Raw genomic sequence first — 19,438 nt, 5'->3', positions numbered from 1 at the left:
AGAGTGCTCTCGATTTCATCTGCTTCATCTCTCTCTCCCCTCTCCCTCTTGTTTCTCCATCTATCTATCTCTATGTATGTATGTATCTATCTATCTCTATCTATATGTCTATCTATGTATCTGTCTATCTATCTATCTGCCTGTCTATCTACCTATCTCTCTCTCTCTATCTCTATCTATCTATATCTATCAATCTACTAGCATATATATATATATATATACATACATATACATACATACATGTATATATACCGCAATTTCTTTCTTCCTCTCAATTTTTTCTCTAATATTGTCTCTCCAGCATTGTTTCAATCTTCTGACGTATTTTGCCCCGACGTCTCGCGCATATTTAATTACGCAAGGGTTAATATTCAGGAAATGGAAAAAGCACGATACCTTTACTCATACCATTGCCTCGTTATTGATATATTGCGCCTGACTCTTCTGACCAATCAGGAGTGGCTAAATCCACTTGCTGACAGGTGCCGGCGACTGCGCATGCTCATCACTCGTCCTCACGCCAGTTCTCTCACTCCTCATGTGTGATAATCGCTCCACGGCGAACCAGGTGGCTCCCAAATGCACAAGTCTCTTTCTTGCTCTTCTCGCAGATGATTTCATGCAGAGCACTTTTTTACCATCCCTTCTAGAGAGAGCTCACAAAAGATTACGATCCCATGATCTCAGTTTGGTGTCCAGTGCAGGTCTTCCGAGTTGTTTCGTCTTTTCTTCCTTCTTTCGATGTCCGTTAATTGATTAGCTCCTACATTGTGCACATCCGAACCCGTTTGGGAGCGACATATTTCTGGAACCTGCACATGAAAAACTTTTCCCTACCTGCCTCCGTTTGCCTGTCATCAAACATTCTACCACTGTGGCTGCATTTCATATCCAGGATTTCTCGGGCTATGTCATCATAAGTTTTGGTATTCTTACCTCGGCAAACAACTGACAATCGAACCATATCTTGGAATTTCTTTCGAAAGGTAGGACTGACAAGTATCATTTTTGCCTTGTCTATAGTTGTTTGAATTATTTCTAGTGATATGTGTATATAACAACATTGTAACCAGTTTTTACTTGATTTTAAATAGTTAAATAGTTTTTTTGTTTTCGGTTAGTTGCTACTTCTCGTCCTCAACGATTTGCATTGCTTTCTCAGTGTGTCCATAAACAAAGCTTAGTACTCACACGTGTTGAAAACAAGATAATGTTGTGAATAAATGGAAATGTTCATTTTATTTGTCGCATCTCTTCTTGCCTGCTCCTATTTTTTTTTAACCTACAACTTTCTGTTGACTTGTCTTTCAAAAATGCTGACATAATTTTCCTGTATAGAAGGAAAGCAGAGCACTGTTCCTTCAAGCCTCGTTGAGGTTATTCTGGCCTGGTTTTCGCCTCACAAACGAACACCCAATCAAGACTTTATGATCCGTGTTATCAAAAATTAGACAGTGATGGAACTATGTCTCGTTTGCAAGGAAAAGTAGCATACCGACAGTCGTCATTTCTTAGCATCTAGCAAGGAGCACACGCCAGTAACCCAAAGCTTAACACTTTACCCCTAGGCCTAGTACGTGGCAAGGTGTCACGTTTATTGCCATAATATCGTCTGAAGCCTGTATGGACACGGATGGATAATGTTTGCAAGGCGACGTAGACCTGATTTGTCACTGAAATCGTGTGATTTTATACCAGTGTTAGTAACCCCTTGTGAGTGCCTGTGTGTCTTTTGCATTTAAATTGTCTCTCTTCCTCTGAGTATCTGCGTACATGAATAACTGTATCGTGTTTCATCCTACGGAACTCGACAGACGTGATGTGCTGCACAGCGACCTTACATCCATCTTAAATTTCGAACTAAAATAAAGATAATACACAAAGGAAATATACAGCATGAATGTAAACAAGCAAACGCCGTATCAATCCACATTTTGTAATTACGCTAATTGATGTCATGCCGCTTGAGATTTGACCACTTTCGTCGTCCAAACTAAATTGCCCATTGAAATGTTTAGCGAGTATCTTAATTTGCTCTCAGTTTTGCTGCATGCTGTGACTACACTATACACAGCAAGGACATATCGAGAGAATAATTGAATAACCACTCTCTCCATCACAAGAAGCATGGTATAGTCATAGTAGCTGTGGATTAATTAGCAGCCCCAGACATCGTATAATTGAAAGAGGATACTACAATTAGAAGGACACAATACAATAGACTCATATATTTTTTGAGCTGAAAAAATAGCGACATTTTTAAGATAACAGAAATTTATCTTAAATGGGTATTTGATGACATACACACAAAGACACATTAAAAACACGAAAGCAAAAAAATATATATACACACGTATACAGACATAAACATTATATAATACATGCACAAGCACACATCAACACAAACGTATAATATATGTATACATATATATATATATATATATATATATATATATATATATAGGTAAATTTTTGTGTGTGTTTTTGTGTATGTAAATATATTATGATTAATGTCCGAAAAACTGCGAACCCCTTCTTTAGGGGAAAGAAATTGGTAAATAAACGCAATTTAAAAAAATAGAGTGAATTCAACGCTATTTAAGACTGAAATTCATCAGAAAAGGATCTTGCCTTTAACTTTCGGCCACCTTTAACAGAAACCGTTGACTCGGAATGCTTCGTAAGTGATGATGACAGTTTTGTTTTATATAGTAATTGAAATCGCGATGACAAAATCATCTTTTATTCTCAAACTTTCTTGCACAAAGGAAAACGCACCCTGAATGGATTTAGAAATATGCGCTCTCGTCAATATTCACAAATTGAATTTTGCTTGAGCATGAGACCAAATGTCTGATCATTTGCCTATTTTAAAAGCATGCATTAACCAATTACTGGCGGAGAAGGAACACGAGATTGGAGGCTTATTACATGCATTATTCGCTAATGTATTTTGGCATCTTTCCTGTTCAATGTCAAGATGTGAGTAGAAAAGATATATCATGTCATGTTTGATTCAGCTTTGGGAGAAACAAAGTCACATGGGATATGACTAGCGCGTTTCGAGCACAGCACGTGGTTTACCAACTGACAGTCACCACTTCGTATCACGCTGCCCAAGTCTTTTCACCGCTAAGGTAAATTCTCAGGTTTCTTTATGAAATATTCACTAATACCGTTCAAGTTGATACTTAAAGGCCAGAATCCACTCTTCATTATCCACGACAATTATGCAAGCACTCTCACCTGCAGATAAAAAGGCATACGTATAGGTGATAGTAGTACACGCACACACAAAACAAACACTCGTACACAGAAACACCTATAACAAGGTCTTCCAGTGCACTTATCAATACCTCTACATTTGTTGGTATTGTGTATTTATTTGGTGTGTTTTTGTTTGTTTTTTGTTTGTTTGTTTGTGTGTGTGTGTGTTTTTTTTTTTTTTTTTTTTTTTTGGGGGGGGGGGGGGGGGGAGTCATTTTCTTTACACCAACACTTCCCCGCCGAATCGGAATCATGTTAAAGGATATTGGTCAAATATCATATGTTACTTTCAAACTTAAAAGTAATGCATTACCTTTAAAAAAGTGTACAAATGTTACCTACGGGGTTACCAGAAATCCAGTCATCTACAACTTTCGGGTAGTGATTTATGTAGTTTTGAATAATTTATGTTTAATGCCAACAAAAGGGAAACATCTATTTATATTACTAAGTAGTTGAGCATGACGAAAATTCCACACTAACGTCGTTAGAAATTCGTGGTTGTCATAGAATGATTGTGTACATACTAGAAAGGGTGAAATGCAAATATAGGTGTAATGTCAAAATGGACCAAACATCCGTCTTGTTTTTGATCTGAGCTTCCTGCCGCCACAGTCTCTGACAGAGAGAAAAAAAGAACACATGTGACCTACAGGCAGCTTGCCACCAGAAATCCACCTCACCTCCACCATCGCACCTCACTTCCACGCTAACATGAACATGTAAGCTGGTGTACAGCGATGCATGGACAGGGCCATGGTACTCCTAACTGGTGACGTCATATTGTTCAGAGTTTAAATATAGACGATATTTATATATTAATGTCAACGCACATGTGTTGTGAGTTTGTGTGTGTGTGTGCGTGTATTTGTCGCAGACAAGACTCTACACCAATGGCCTCATTCTATGCTACATCAGGTTGAGGTTAAAATTCGATTCAATCCTTCTCTGAATATCTCAGTATTATCCCGAAATTTAACCCAAATTATAACCGTGGATTCAGTAAATGCGGAAATTTTAAGTTTTACACATCATTCAAGTTCGAATAAAACCGCAAAATTCGTTCAGAGTTATGACATTTCAAACATTTGGTTAAATCCGTGCCGTTATTGCTGGATAAAAAGACTACAACAGTTTGTAATGTCTCTGAAGGGGACTGATGAAAAGTAAAAATAGGACGTATTCAACACAGACAGAGAGACACACACACGCACACACACACACAGACACAGACAGACAGACAGACACACACACATACACACACACATAATTATATATATATAGTTGTGACGGAGTGATGGAGGAAGAAGGGCTGCTGGCAGAAGTTGCGGTAGTTCACTTAGCCTTTTACTGCTCCCAAGCTTTGAGACACACACACACACACACACACACACACACACACACACACGCACACACACGCACACACACACACACATATATACATATATATATATATATATATATATATATATATATATATATAGTTATCGTTATAAAAAAAAAAGGTTACTCTCGACATTTTGACCTAGCATTCTGTGACACTGAGCCGGCAGGTTATTTACAATTTCCATCTGTCAAAATGAATGTATGTAAGAGAGCTAAAGACTTATCAAAGAAAGTGACCAGCTCCAAAAGCTTATGATTCTAGATTATAAAGTTTTTACTCTTTATTTATCAACATGAGGTTGTCTTGTATTAAACTAGGAAAGATGCATACTGATCTCTTATTGTTTATGGTATATACACCTTGGTGTTGGTCGGTCGAACCTCGACTGTAATACTAGGAAATTAAACTCCATACAAGGAAGTTGAGTGGCAGATATTTACCCGACTGTGGATGTGCACTTTGCACGTTTTGGATACAGAAACTCATCATTGGTTGCTCTGTGCTAAATTTTAGAATCCATCAGAAATTCGTGCATGAACAAACAGCGAGAGAAACAGCGTATGAAGACATTGCTGTATACTTTATTCACTGTCATTACTCTCGTTTCAGTTGATCTACTGAAAGTGTGTATGGCTTTGTATGTGCCTGTGTATCCAATATATGTGAGTTTGAATTATCCTTCATGGTCATGTGCACATTTTGATTTGAATAAACCTTATTAAAAGAGCACTCCAAGTAAGGAAACAAACAAACTCCTACACAGAATGTCTCTATCGAAATATGCTATCTAATAAAGATATGAAATCAGTAATTGCAAATATGTTGAAACTGAAGAGAAATAGTACTGATGAAAGCCAAATTAACAAATTATGAAGTATGTTCGTCTCATATGCTTTTTTTCTTGTTGTCATGAAACTATATCGTAAGTCTATTCAGTGTTTGTTTGTTTGTTTGTTTGTTTTTTTTTTTTTGTTTATTTAGGAGTTTGTAGTACGCTAAGAGCAAGGTAGCGTTCAGTGCATATCAGTCAAATCGAGCGAATCGTTTCAATATCTCCAACGACCGGCGGTGCGTAAATCGTCGGCTTTGATCGTTTAGATGGAAAAATGGGTCTTGCCAATATACTAATGTCCCCGACCCTATCATGTCAACCTGCTTTGCAAAATAGATGGCCACAATTAATAGAGTTCATACTTGGCTGCGGCCGTCTCACCATTCGTCGCAGAAATATGCTCGATGGAAATCAGCCATGTTGGATACTAGATTAGAATATGTCGACCTGCCATGTGTAAGGGGTAAAATGAGTATACATATTTGTGGGATGAAATACAAGGTGTAAACCAAACTATGTGCACGGTTTCTAAACGTTTTAGCTAAAGATCCTTCTTTTATTTTATCTTTAACCCCCATCTCTGTTTGTATCAATAGACGATTCGAATCATTTTAGATGTTCCTCAGTGATCTGAAATAACCGCAGTGCAAATGTATCGCTGCAATGAGAAATGATGCGTAAGTGGCTTTTAAAGTCACTTACTGCATGTTAATGTTTTTTTTTTTTTATGAGTCACGTAACGTTTCCCTATATATGGTCTACATTTATCCACATCAAGGCTTCAAATCTGAGAGGAGACTGAATACGTTGATATCCAGAAGATGTCAGCGTGGATAAGGTAGTTTCTGCCTAAATTATAATTGCTTACCAGCAAGCGACGGACACGCTCAGCTGCACACCGTTAGGTTCCGGGAAATTTGGATGATCAGTTGTGTCGCCCTTTTGTTGTCTCAAATTCTGCTCTGAACTGACACGTAGCAAGAGGCATAGTACAGCTGTACGTTGTAAATATCACCTGGTCACTGCGATCAACATGTTTCGATAGTGCTTCACGAAGATATTGCTTGCTGCATGTGTTGTATAACGTTAGAGTAAGTTTGATATTGCAATTTGCAGTCATTTCGCTACGCTGAATGAAAGCTTTGACAGATTGGGTAGGTTTCAGAAGATTCTACGAAGGGGGAAAGTGCCTTGAAATTACGGGACATTGTGGTTTCTGTAGTTTCACGATATTTGTTCCTGCGACAATTGCTCCCATGAAATATCTGCACTCTTAGCCAGATATGAATTCTACCCACAAACATACATCTAACACTAATCCTAATCCTCACATGAAACTAAACCTAAATCCTATCACTTCCCAAACCCTGACCCTAAGTCCTTGGAGAAAATGAGATCGCAGCAACCGTCGGAGGAGCACATTTCGTGTTACCAGATTGTGTACTCAGCATCCCTTACACAAGTATAGTATTACATGAGGACAATGAGAGTCAGTCCTTTAAACGTGGATAATAATGATATTCTGCTATACACCGTACGTCTAGCTGATAGTGAATGAATGCCCTTTTTCGTTAGCATAATTCACACACACAAATAAAATCTTCGCCTTTCGATAACAAGAAGTGTGTAAAGGAACTGAAATATAAAACCTTGTCTGGACACCTCATTTTTTTTTTATACGTAGTTTCCGCTTTTCTCGTGTCATTAACTGCCCATTATTGTCAACCCCAAACCCTGCCAACCCCATGGAACGAGTTGTTTTCGAAAGTCAGTGTGTTATTCCTCGCGTGCGAGAGGAGGGAAATTGACATTTTGCTGGACAAAGTCGCGTTGCCTCTTCACAAGTGATTTTCTCATGGAAGAGTGACCATTTTCACTGGATTAATGGCAAGACTTGCTCTTTCCAACCAAATCTACCTCATGCTATAATCGGGCTTTCGGCGTTTACACCTTGGTTGTTGTTTTCCCATTTCTCTCTCATGCTGAAGTGCGAGGATGAATCTATTTAAATATCTACCACTGATATAAGAAAGACAAATGTTAAGAGCCATGTGTAAGACAGAAAAACTGAGATTACTTGCTCGATAGTGGATGACGAATGCAATCTAATTGCCGCAGAAACTAACCAGGTAAAATGAGTTGCTGACCACCCTGACATTAATCAGTATTCGTGGTGACTCAATTGGCAATATCAATTACAGAGAACACTGGACACACACTCCCGCACACACACACACACACACACACACACACACACACACACACACACACACAAACACACACCAAGGCTTTGATTATACTAAAAATCCACTTCCATTAATGACGTGTCTCACTCATCATCCATTTGAGTTGACGCAGGGAAGAACAAGATTTAATGACAGATATTCATAATCTCATTGATAAGAACGAGCCTTTAATGATGCGGCGTAAATCCGTTAGGCTTGTTTGCCCGGATATTCTCTCTTTCTCGCAGGCAATCAAAAATGTTTACCCACAGTAAAAGAGCAAACATTTTTCACTAATTGCAACATTAGAGTGTAAGATGTCTTTAAAATCCCTTTGGCAAGGTAAACTATGGCGATGGAATGATGTCGTATTGTTATTGGTAGTGAACACGGAAATGTTAGTTCTCTCTACTGACACATTTAATATTACAAAGAGCATCTCAAGGGCAGTTGTTTTGATCTGTGACAATTTCACCCAAGACGTCTGTTCACAAACGAGCATTATGAAAGTTTTATTGAAATGACGTCTTTCGGCAAAGTCTTCCTTCAGTACATTCTCCATTTCTATTCCTCGTCTAGCTCCTTGTACATTGGTTTGTTCCCTCCTCGTATATTTATTTCATTATTCATTTTTTTTTCATGTGAGCATACCTTTAATCAAACACAATGTTTTCTTTGTCTATTCTAGGCCTATATAGCACTTTTTTTAACCTCGCACTAATTATTTTCATTGGAATTTGTGTCTTGAATCAGTGTCGATGTCCCAGGTTACTACGTCATTATTAATATATTCATCCACAAACCTCCTGCTCCAGCCCATTTGCATGATGCCATCATTTTGAATTCAGGCAGGATACAAGTCATGTCTTTTCCACTTTCAAGAATAGAAACTATTAATTTTGTGCTTCTCAAAAGACTGAATTGTTATATTGAGATCCTAAGCAAATCAGGAAAGTGAACATTACCTGTGTAATGTCTCTGCTGTACGCATTCTTGTACTCGGGAGTATACGATTCCTAGTGTGATATGACTTGTTACACACGTGTTCTAGAATTACGTTTTGGGAGATGAGATGAACACCATATCACACGACAGGACATTCTACATGGCGTCGTTAAGAATATTTCCTAGCGCGGCACCATACACATTGTGTGTAGGTCCTCTCTAGTCCGAAAGGTTGATTCCTAGTCCACATGCCCGTCGTTAGCAGTTGATAGAAGTAGTGCATTTTTAATGTCGGAGTTCAGCGACTCGAACCAGGCGTGTACTCACGTAGTCCTGCAAGTAATTGAATCAGGTTGATTATCATCCCGTTACAACGACGCTGTGTCAACGTATGAAGGGTTTATATTGGAAGTCCCAGAGCAGAGGGGATTAATTCTCGGAACGTGAATGTCTCCTTCATTACGAAGTCTCATTACCAAAGATGCATTCTGCTATCACCCGATTCGAAATCCATGCCTAGGCCTATATAAAATTGTGCCCTTTTCCCATAGAACACGAAAAAAAAAAAGATACCGTGTTTCTAGAGTCCGATATGAATTCAGCCCAGGTTTAAACCTTCTTGATACCATATAAAGTTGTTGTGTGAGTGACCAAGTCAGCAAAATCGAGAAATGTTTGACTCTCATCGGAGTCCAATCATGTTATCTATTTGTTCATTTTTATTTGTTTATTTATTTATTTATTTATTTATTTTTTTTTTTTGGGGGGGGGACTTCTTTGGATCATGATATAATGCCAGTTTGATTACCGTATATAGCTTAAAATAAGAAATATTACACAATAATGAAAAATCTTGCAATACCGAAAGCGGAAAATTTACGAAGTTTAAGTGAGCAGAGGCTTCCTTTGATTTATATAATACTCTTTTCTTTTCGTGCAATAAGCACAGCGATCTTCCTCACTTTACAACCATTTGCTTCGGGCGCGATTCGTAAAAATGTCACATCAAAATGCGATGAGAATATATCACACGTGTAATCACTGGCTGCTGAAAGTCTGCTAATATCGTTTGCCATCGGCTATTCAATGACGAGATTTCAATTTGGGTGGAGCGCTGGGCAGAGCTTGTTAAGTGTAATATTCAACTGAGGGATTTTAGAAATGAAAGTAAAGCAACAACAAAAAAAAAAATGCCCACTTCATAGTTTTGTTATACAAACGCAAGAGGCAGGTGATAAAGTAGTTTTCTTTAAGTTGAGATGAATTTGACACTTTGTATAATTCATGACACTCAATTCGGAATTAGAGAAGTGTAGCACAGTTATCCACATTCCTCTCATACGTCAATTAATTTTGCATAATAATTACGCATTTTGTTCCCCTTTTTACCAAGAAATATTCCATGTGTCAGATCTACATAGTGATATCAGTTTGCAACCGTGGACGTCGTTGCCGGCAGTTGATTGCCTTGCTGTACTAAGCTGGCAGTGGTCATTGATCAGCCAGTATTTGAATGGAATGACGGACCCACTAGTTGTACAGATCAGGCATACACGTGCACATCGTGAAGTATTTATCAAGACTTCACATGCCTTATTCACAAAGTCTGCAGGTCCGTGTCAAGTTTTCTCAACTTCTTCTCAAGGCAATTTCCTCCCGTAGAGACGTGGTATCAACCTGAGCCAGCTCGAGGCGTGTTTCCCACGTGTGTCATGCCGTCACGCCCCACATCAACACATATTAATATACCTACTTATTTTTGTGAAACAGAATGGGGTCACAGGTACTTTTAAGTTTACTGGAGGAAAAAAAATAAAGACCAATGCCAAACAAACTCTTTCTTTTATTCAAGCTTTTAAATACTCCAGATGTAGATGCAGGAAACGTCGCCATACGTAAAATGTATTTTCAGTTTTGTTTCCCCGTTTTGTTCAATGAGAACCAGGGCTTGAAACCCTCTCACGATGTTGTATCATAACTCAAGTAGCATTTCCTATCCTTGACAAATCTAATGCGGCTCCATTCTTTCTGAACTTTTGTCATCTTTATAGCTTCTACTTTCTTTCAGCTTTTCGTACCCCCCCCCCCCCCACCACCCATGCTGCAGACTGTTGGAGAAGCTCTGTTTGATTACATCTTTGGTGTGAAAAGTCTCTTTATGTACTCGTTTATATGAGCTGGGTGAGCTAAGGTAGGCAAGTCATAAATCTAAATGTCGACCCACGACAGAAATGTGAGAAATAAGCCATCCGACAGAGTGATGAACAATTCAATCAGATTGGCCATAGCTTAGTTTTTTATCTGGCAATATTTTTTTCGCTGACATCTCACCCCTCTTAATGCTAATAAAAACGACAAGACATGGTACGAAATGACTTCTTCTTGCTCCACGTCATCATCTTCTGTTGCTGCTTCATTTTCTTCTCTACAGAAAAAAAGACACTGTTACCCTATGAGGAATAAATGAAGGGGTCGGTGCAATATAGTGCTAACCCACACTTTTGTCAAAATCGAGTTACATGCATTTTCATAATCATTATCCTTCACTCTAACCTCCGTAAAAATATCATATCTTAATTCAACCAATAAGATGGTAAAAAATGCATGCATTCATGTTTTATTAATGTACAATGTATGGACTTTTCGAACATTCAACAGCGATTATCTCAAAATGACTATTGTGTGGGTTAGCACTATATTGCACCGACCCCTTCAAATATTTATTGTGACTTATATAGCACACATTTCGCCAGTTTTCTGTCTAAAGTGTTTCGTGCATTTGTACATTTGGCTCTGATAAAAGCAAACAACAAATCCTCTACATGTGTCGAGGCCCCTACAGACCCCTATGAGAGCAAGGCCCAGTGTTCACCAAACATCCGCGGGCTGCTTGGCGGAGAGACTTGGTAATTGTATCACCTGCTCCTTGGCGAGCCTCCTCGCTTCCCCTTCGTTTTGGGGCGTTATTTTCTGGCTGGGTTCCTCGCCCGCGAGCCGAGTAAACTGATAAATATGCATACCGCCTCTCAAGTGTATATCCGAAGGCTAGTGGGTTACAGCCCAGGCGTATCGCGAAGGGATATCATGCAGGTTGAAGTGCTTTGCGTCTTAACTGAGAGCACAGCAATGAGGCTCTTTTACTGCTGCTGACTCGGAAGATAAAACAAGTCCAAAGAGGAATCATTGTCGCCTCTGCTGAATGAGATTTGTGTTTCACGTGAATCTCTGCAGCTTCCTGATTTACTGACGACTGGTTAACCACTAACGTCCGGCAGCAAAGCCTATTGTCTCAATCTAACCCGAATCTCTAAGGTGTTTCTGCAATGTGGGGGTTAATATGGCCAATATGTATCGACTTGCCTGCCCTTAGGCTTCGGAAAATACCAGCGGTTACCTTCCTGCGTATCTGCGGCAAACCGTGTGCTGTGACGTGCAAGCAACGGTAAAGTCAAACAGTATGGGTAAAGTGAGTGAGTACAGCGGTATTTGACAGCGCTGCTGAATGATGCCTGGAATATGTGGAATTAAAGCAAGCACCTCTTTCTGTTGACTCCTACCTCCATCACACCCCATCTTTTCATCATCAGCTCTATCGGATTATAATGTCCTAGCTGTTTCTCAGGGGAGATTAAGAAAGCCACCAAACATATGAGGCGATATGACGGGTTAAACTATGCACTGTACATGGCATCCCTTACTCGGGTAGGGACCATAAGATACTTTCAATATGAGTAGCAAAGCAGGAAGCTGTAAGTGGTTGACTATGTCAGGATTTAGTAACTTATTTTCAATGTCATTTCATTTAGAATGGTGCTTATACAGTCAGTTCAATAGACTTCAATAAGAAAAACCAAAGTAGTTGCAATCATCTTCATGATAAGTCACCAAAGGTTAACCAGTCTTCAATGACGCTCTTGTATAGCGGTAGAAATGTAACGCCGTGGAAATTACAGAAGATTTTCATCAGACTGATCGCGACACCATGGAGAGTGATTAAATTATGGATAAGTTAGGTTTATATTTAAGACAAGGCTAAGTGGATAACCATATACACACGAATTGTGGCGATGAAGAAAGGGAGGTCCCGGAGAGGGTCAAGTACTGCATGATATAGGCTGTATCACATAAAGCCTGTCACCATTTCAGTCAACACTCATTGGTAACGAATGTGTTTACAAAGTATACGCACAGGAAATTCATTGTTTCTTCTTTAAAACGCCCTCTTTCTATCATTACTTTGATCGTAATTTCTCAATCCGTAAGAAGACGTCTCATATATAGATAGTCCTAAAGTCTAGCGTTAGTACAATGTGCGAAGAAAATATAATTATCTAACTTGCCTTAGTTTTAAACAACTCTTTATTGCTTTTTGGTTGTCTCAGTGTTTGGTGGTTTGTGACACACACACAAAAAAAAATAAAATGGTTACCTAGTACCAAACATGCAATTCAACATGTCAAAAATTTCATGTCACTGCTACGTCATCCAATATGCTCCAAAATATTGCCTTACATGATTTCTGATATAGCGTTTTCTTTCTTTGGAATACACCTTAGACACCTTCAAAGAATATGTTAATATCTTTTTACCTTCCTGAAAGTTCTTAAACTCACAAGATAGTTACAGAATTCCTTGTTATGGTCAATTTCTAACGGAAGAGAAAACCATCAGAGAACAGTATTCTCGTGAAATCGGTCGTGAACTTATCGCAGACTGATCCAATCCCAGTCATTGAATCGAGTTTACGTCTCAATCGGTTTCCATCAATTCTTCGACCGTACAGTACTCGAACATGATAGACATTAAATGGCACAAAAGTCACCCTCCTCCCCCTCACTTTATTCCGAAGAAGACAGTGATGAGCGCCTAACACGACAGTCTTCAACTCTCACTGGTTGCTAGGGCAACGGTAAAGTCGGGCATTAAGGAGTGGCGCGTTGCCGGCACTGGAATTTTACAAGAGGTGGGAAGAGAAAATTGCGACGTCCGACTAGAGAATGCAGTTAATTTGTTTGTGTGGTTGTTTTTCTTTCTTTCTTTGGTCGAATCCAATTGTGAGGGAACGACGAGATGACTCGCTGAACTGATACTCAAATCGACTTGATTAAGTTCAAGTTTACCTCACCATTTTTAATGAAACAGTGTTACAATACATTAATAAGATGTAATGTCCGCCTCTCAAAGATTTACAACAATGCTGCAATATTATATTCGAATTCCAACCCAATATGAAGTTCCATCCATTCTATATTCTAAATAGCATCACAGTCATTTTCATGAGAATCTCTTTAGTATGATTGTGACGAACATTTAAATGCTATTCTTATGCTTTGGCATGCTTGCTAGCAAATCGATAAGCCAACTCACCAAAGGCTTATTAAAAATACAAGCTAACAGCATTGTGTTATCCAAGCCGTTACCACGGACCGAAATGTGATGGATTCCTCGGCCAAAATGATGAAGGAGATAATTTGATGCCATGGAACCGTTTTGTGTGCTTCAACGTAAGACGGATGGACTCACGCTCAAATAGATTAATTTCAGCAGCATGTGTTTATAGTAAATTGCTTCAGTCCTCCGTGCTGTATCATTAATCATGCCTGTTCACGCTTCACCGCGCTTCTGCGATAGACTGGAGGAGGGGGGGGGGGGAGGTGGCAATCAGTCTATAACAATGCAATAATTACATCTAGTTCAGCAGCTTCCACTTATAGCCCGGTGAAATTAAATTATGAAAAACAGAAGACTCCCTGAGCAATACCAACATTTGTACCTCCATTGGAGTGGCTTGCTTCAAATACGACAAATTAAAAATTTCTGAGAGCTATGTAACATTTACGCTTCTCCTTACAGGCATAGGCGTGACCAGGATCCTAAAATTGGACGTAGTTTACTGTTCATTTCTTTCTTGTGTATGTGTGTGTGTGTGCGTTAACTGAGGAAATAATGAATGATGATTGTTCAATGAATGTTAGTGAGAATATAGATGAAACTGAATTAATATTGGGAAAATCTGAAAGTTTGAAAATAGGCATTTTCCTGACAATCCCTCAAAGTCATTTCAAGGTCACTGGAGCAATACTTTAATTTGAAAGTTCAGAACAACATGGTTATTACATCAACACTAAATATGACAGGTCCTATCAGAAGCAACATTTAAACAGCGGAACAATGCTGTGTGCCTGTTCGACCAGCCTATGCTCCATCAACCGCACCTCTTTCCATTGAAAGGATGTCAATTAATAATTGAAACTGCCATCTCTTTGGGATGCTGTTTCTGTCGCAGGAACAATGGGAGATCTGCAACGCCATCACGTTTTAGATTTTTTTTTTCACCCACTCAAACTCGACGTCTGTATGGAATGAATGAATTAAAACAAATGTAGGAAATACAAACACACACACACACACTCACACACACTCACACAAACTCACAGACAAGTAACGATTTGAATCGTTTGATAAAAAAGATCAATTCAATCTTTACTTTCATTTACGATGTATAGTGTATACATAATGAATTGAAAATAAAGATTTAATTAAATCGTTATTTACATGTATTTCATATCATATATGTAGATAATATGAATAATATTATTCTACTAAAGTATGGACATAAAACAGTGAAAACATTGAAGGAACAAGGCGATACAATGAAAGAAAAAGGAAACATTGGAAAAACAGAGAAGCTAACAACAGGAAGATAAAGAACATAAGCTCAGTGTCATACTTCTCTAGGTGTATTTAATCATGAAATGGTATGTGTGTAAGAAAGCCAAAATAGACTTGTTATGTTACACTTACCCCACAACAGAATAATTATTAGCGACTAGAAACAAATTATTATTACCAAGTTATTAATACAATACAATGAAAACCATTACACAAATAAAAGAAAACACCTATGTATGAGATTGTCATATAATAAAATCCAAACAAATTTGTCACTACTTACTATTCAACAGTTATAAAAATGCTTTTTTTAAAAAGAAATATTATCGAATTGTATATCAAAATTATTCAAATCTGAGACTTTCTAAAGGGCTGGACCAGTATAACATAACGAGTATTTAGATAAATTGATCAGTTGAAAACATTCAATAAAGTGGAAATTATTTAGAGATCGTATATGATGATTATGTATATCATTAGAATTTAAAGAATTTAAAGAAAACATACTTGATAGATAAGGTGACAAACTTTTAGCATGGTAACGTTGCATGAAGAACGTATTTGTATTATTTTAATTAAAAAAAAGGAATTCATTACATGAAGTAAGAAGAAAACTTCTACCCTGCATCTTTCATACTCGGTGTTTTTTGTCTTTATCCTCCAATTTCCATTGTGTTTGAAGGAAAAAGTGATACATTTAATTTTTATGCTTGTTTTCAGCTTCCATCTCTTATGTCTGTGTCACAGAACTCCCATATATCTCTGAACAAATGTTTAAACCTTCCTTCCTTCACACCTATACGACTCAGTGGATCTTTCCGAGATCAACTATCCGTTTTACACATTCAATATTTATACAATAATTTCTGGAAAGTGGCAGATTACTCAGGTAAATTCTAAAGCTACCTGCAGTGTAAGATCTCAGAAATACCGTCACTCCCTCTTTGTGTGCAGTCAAACGAAAATTCATTGTGAGGTTGACTTTTGTTTTCTTTTTGCTAGGATTAGCGTCCAGCAGTCGCTAGTTTGAAAAAAAAAGATCTAATTGTAAAGTTTTTTTTTCTGTGAATGTCATTGAAAAATGAATGCCATGTCGAGATATCAAAATCTATATAAAAAACAGTCTTATTTTTTTTTTCGTTTTACTTTTATTTAGTAGGATGGGTCTGTAGTGTCTTCCACCCAGTATACTACCTTAAAAAAACAAAAACCGCACACAATCACACAATCACACACACACAGTGACGTCACAATCGAAATCTTGCAGGAAGAAGTTTGTCAAGAGAATCATTAGATGACATTACGTTTATTACAAAAATTTATAGAATAAACATCCGACCTATACCCACTTTAGACTCCCAACTATCTGCAGATAAAATTAATACACTGGTGTGAAATTATTATCTTTATGAGGCTTCTGGTATATACCTCTAGTAATCAATTTCATCAACAAGAGCTATTGGATGCAATACAGTGACAAAGGCAACGTCAGTCACAAATATTTGCTCAATTTTATGAAGTGAGTTTATTTTTTCACAGAGTTAATCTATTCAATTCATAATCGGAATGAATTGAGAGAGAGAGAGAGAGAGAGAGAGAGAGAATCGTGCTTTTCTTCTCAAATTCAAATGTCAGAAGTGGCTCCTCGATGATGATAAAGGGTTAACAGAACTTGAATCAGACATTTCTAATTGTTTTGACAGACACTATTATTCTGCTCATTTTTAACGTACAAAATGATGAATATCCAATGGGTAATAATTTCTTGCGAGATGAACTAATCAATTATTCATCAAAATTATTGTTCGAGCAGAATAATCTGATAGATAACGATCGTCCCCCTGCTCATATCATGACATGGTACCTACAAAGACTTGTCATCGCAAATTGAATATGCTCGTCTATAACAATACACACTCTTCTACTTCTTCTTCTTCTCCTCTTCTCCTCTCTTCCGTTCTCTCTTCTCTCTCTCTCTCTCTCTCTTAATTTCTCTCTATTTCTATTCATCTATCTCGAACCTTTCGCATTCTTAATTGTCCATTCCCGTGAAGCATATTTTTTTCTTTTTTTTTTTTGCGTTGGATGTACCATGATATATTCTGCCGTCACCTAGTTACCGGGGAACTGGGCGAACATAATTTTTGTCTCGCTTCATGGAGCAGCGAAGACTGAGATGAGAGGCGGGTGATGGAGAAAGAGACAAATATTGAAGCGATATATAGAGAAAAAGAGAGAGGGAGGGAGAAATTGTGATGAAAAGTGGGAGGGGGAAGAGCGTGGGGAAGAGGGGGTTGTGAGAAAGAAAGGAAGAGCGCAGATGGGGGAGGGAGAGAGAACTTATGAAGGAGGGAGAGAGAAATAGAGTCAAAAGGACATAAATAAACAGATCTGTGGGGAGAAGGAATGAGAGTCAAGAGAGAAATAAGGCAAGGGACATTTAGAATGTGGAACAAGCTGACACCATTACCTGTGACATATGACAACTAGCTGTCTAGAGGCTGTGCTGGCAAGCTGGTATTATCACCTATATACCATGTTTGAATTCCTCCACTTTACTCTATAAGGTGCTTGCATGTCTGTGTATGTCTGTGTGTGCGTCTGTATGTGTGTGATTAATAGACATAAGAATGTTAAGGAAGTACAGATGCTGGAGACAATTAAGAAGAGATAAGAGATGACTCTTCTATTTAGTTGGCCATCACTCAAATAGTTTATTTGAAAATAAGATGTAAGTACCTAACAAGACAATCCGCATGTATCGCTAAAAGATAGGATACGGACACTGCATGTATGTGCATAGTTTGGAAAAAAGAAGCAAACGCATGAAAAGAAACGTGCGATTACATGAAAAACAACAACAACATCAACAACCAGACGCATGAAAATAATCTTCAACCCAAAGCTGTTAATTCCATAATCAAATATTTCACTGAAATACATTTCTTTCATACAAGGATTGTTCGGGATGACCAGGAATTTTGCCGGCTATAATAAAAAGCAGTACATACAAACTGCATTCCAAGTAGAAAATGTGAAAGGATAAAACCTGTAAAGCTGAATCAAGTAGTTTGTCAATAGGTCCTGCTAAGAAGAAAAAACAAATCATTACATTTTAACACACCACTAAAGATATTTCCTGGGCCTTATATTAACATGAATAAATCCCAAATCACACCTTAAATAACCAGTTGTCGTGACCTCCCTTTCTTCATGGAATTTCCAGAGGAAAATTCTCACATTTCTCCGTAGGTGACTTTTTTAAAACCTTGTTAATGGCTTTAAGGGGAATACATATTTCAAACCCTGCTTTTTAGTTTTCCCTCTATTTTTATTATTGTTTTAATAAATATCATGCATCTTTAATCGGCTGTGCAACTTATTGTGTAATTCTACTTAATCGTTCTATATCTAGAATATGTATATTAATATGTTTTGTACTCTTATATTCGTTGTTGAAAATGAAAATTTATAAATGAAATGAAATGAAAACATTCATTTTCCCGTTATGATTATTTGTACACGTTAGACATATTTTTCCCCATTTTCCCATTAACATGTCCCAACAACATGCATCAGATACTGTATCAGTATTCCAATGGCAGGAAGACCGTATCTCCTACCCGCTAGAAATGTGAATCACACAGTTCTTGATCTAGTTCCGGCCACTTAAGGCAACAATGGTGACTGAAACAAATATGTCGTGTTAGTCTCGCTCCCAGCTTCTTCAAAGTGTATCCTCATACTCATAGACAATAAATAAGTATTACAGGATCAAAACCAACTCCTCAAACTTCATTGAACTTCAGCTAGTTCATTCTCTCGAGAAGGAGAGCCTCTTCTGAAAGGAAAAATTTGGCGCATGAGACAGACCGAGTTCCATTTTGTGAGAAGGACATACTATTTACATGTCTCCAGGAACTTGTTGCAGGGTATTGACGCTGTCAGAAATAGGACACGAGCCGAACTTCCGGCGATCCGCAACGCGTGACATTGCGTGTATCCTGTTACAGCCAAAGAGCATACAGGGTCTAGCTGTCGCCTTCGCTCACTGCCTATCATCATGCTCTACCATCAGCAAGCAAACCACGAAATTGAAAATCGCACTGG

General features: G+C 38.0%; 1 protein-coding gene across 1 annotated transcript in view; it reads left to right on the top strand.

The window, feature by feature from the left end:
• The first annotated feature begins 607 nt into the window (after positions 1-607).
• The window catches only part of LOC139729598 (probable vesicular acetylcholine transporter-B), a 66,621-nt gene continuing 47,790 nt past the window's right edge, over positions 608-19,438 (top strand). The window contains exon 1 of the mRNA XM_071640525.1: positions 608-986. The gene's annotated coding sequence lies outside the window, so the exon portion shown is untranslated. The remainder of the gene's footprint in view (positions 987-19,438) is intronic.

The sequence above is a fragment of the Diadema antillarum genome, unplaced genomic scaffold (assembly GCF_040938485.1).
Source record: "Diadema antillarum isolate AM-2024a unplaced genomic scaffold, OU_Dant_1.0 seq00000248_RagTag, whole genome shotgun sequence".
NCBI classification, from domain to species: domain Eukaryota; kingdom Metazoa; phylum Echinodermata; class Echinoidea; order Diadematoida; family Diadematidae; genus Diadema; species Diadema antillarum.
The sequence above is the reverse complement of the archived record's forward strand: the minus strand, read 5'-3'. Positions and strand labels throughout refer to the sequence as shown.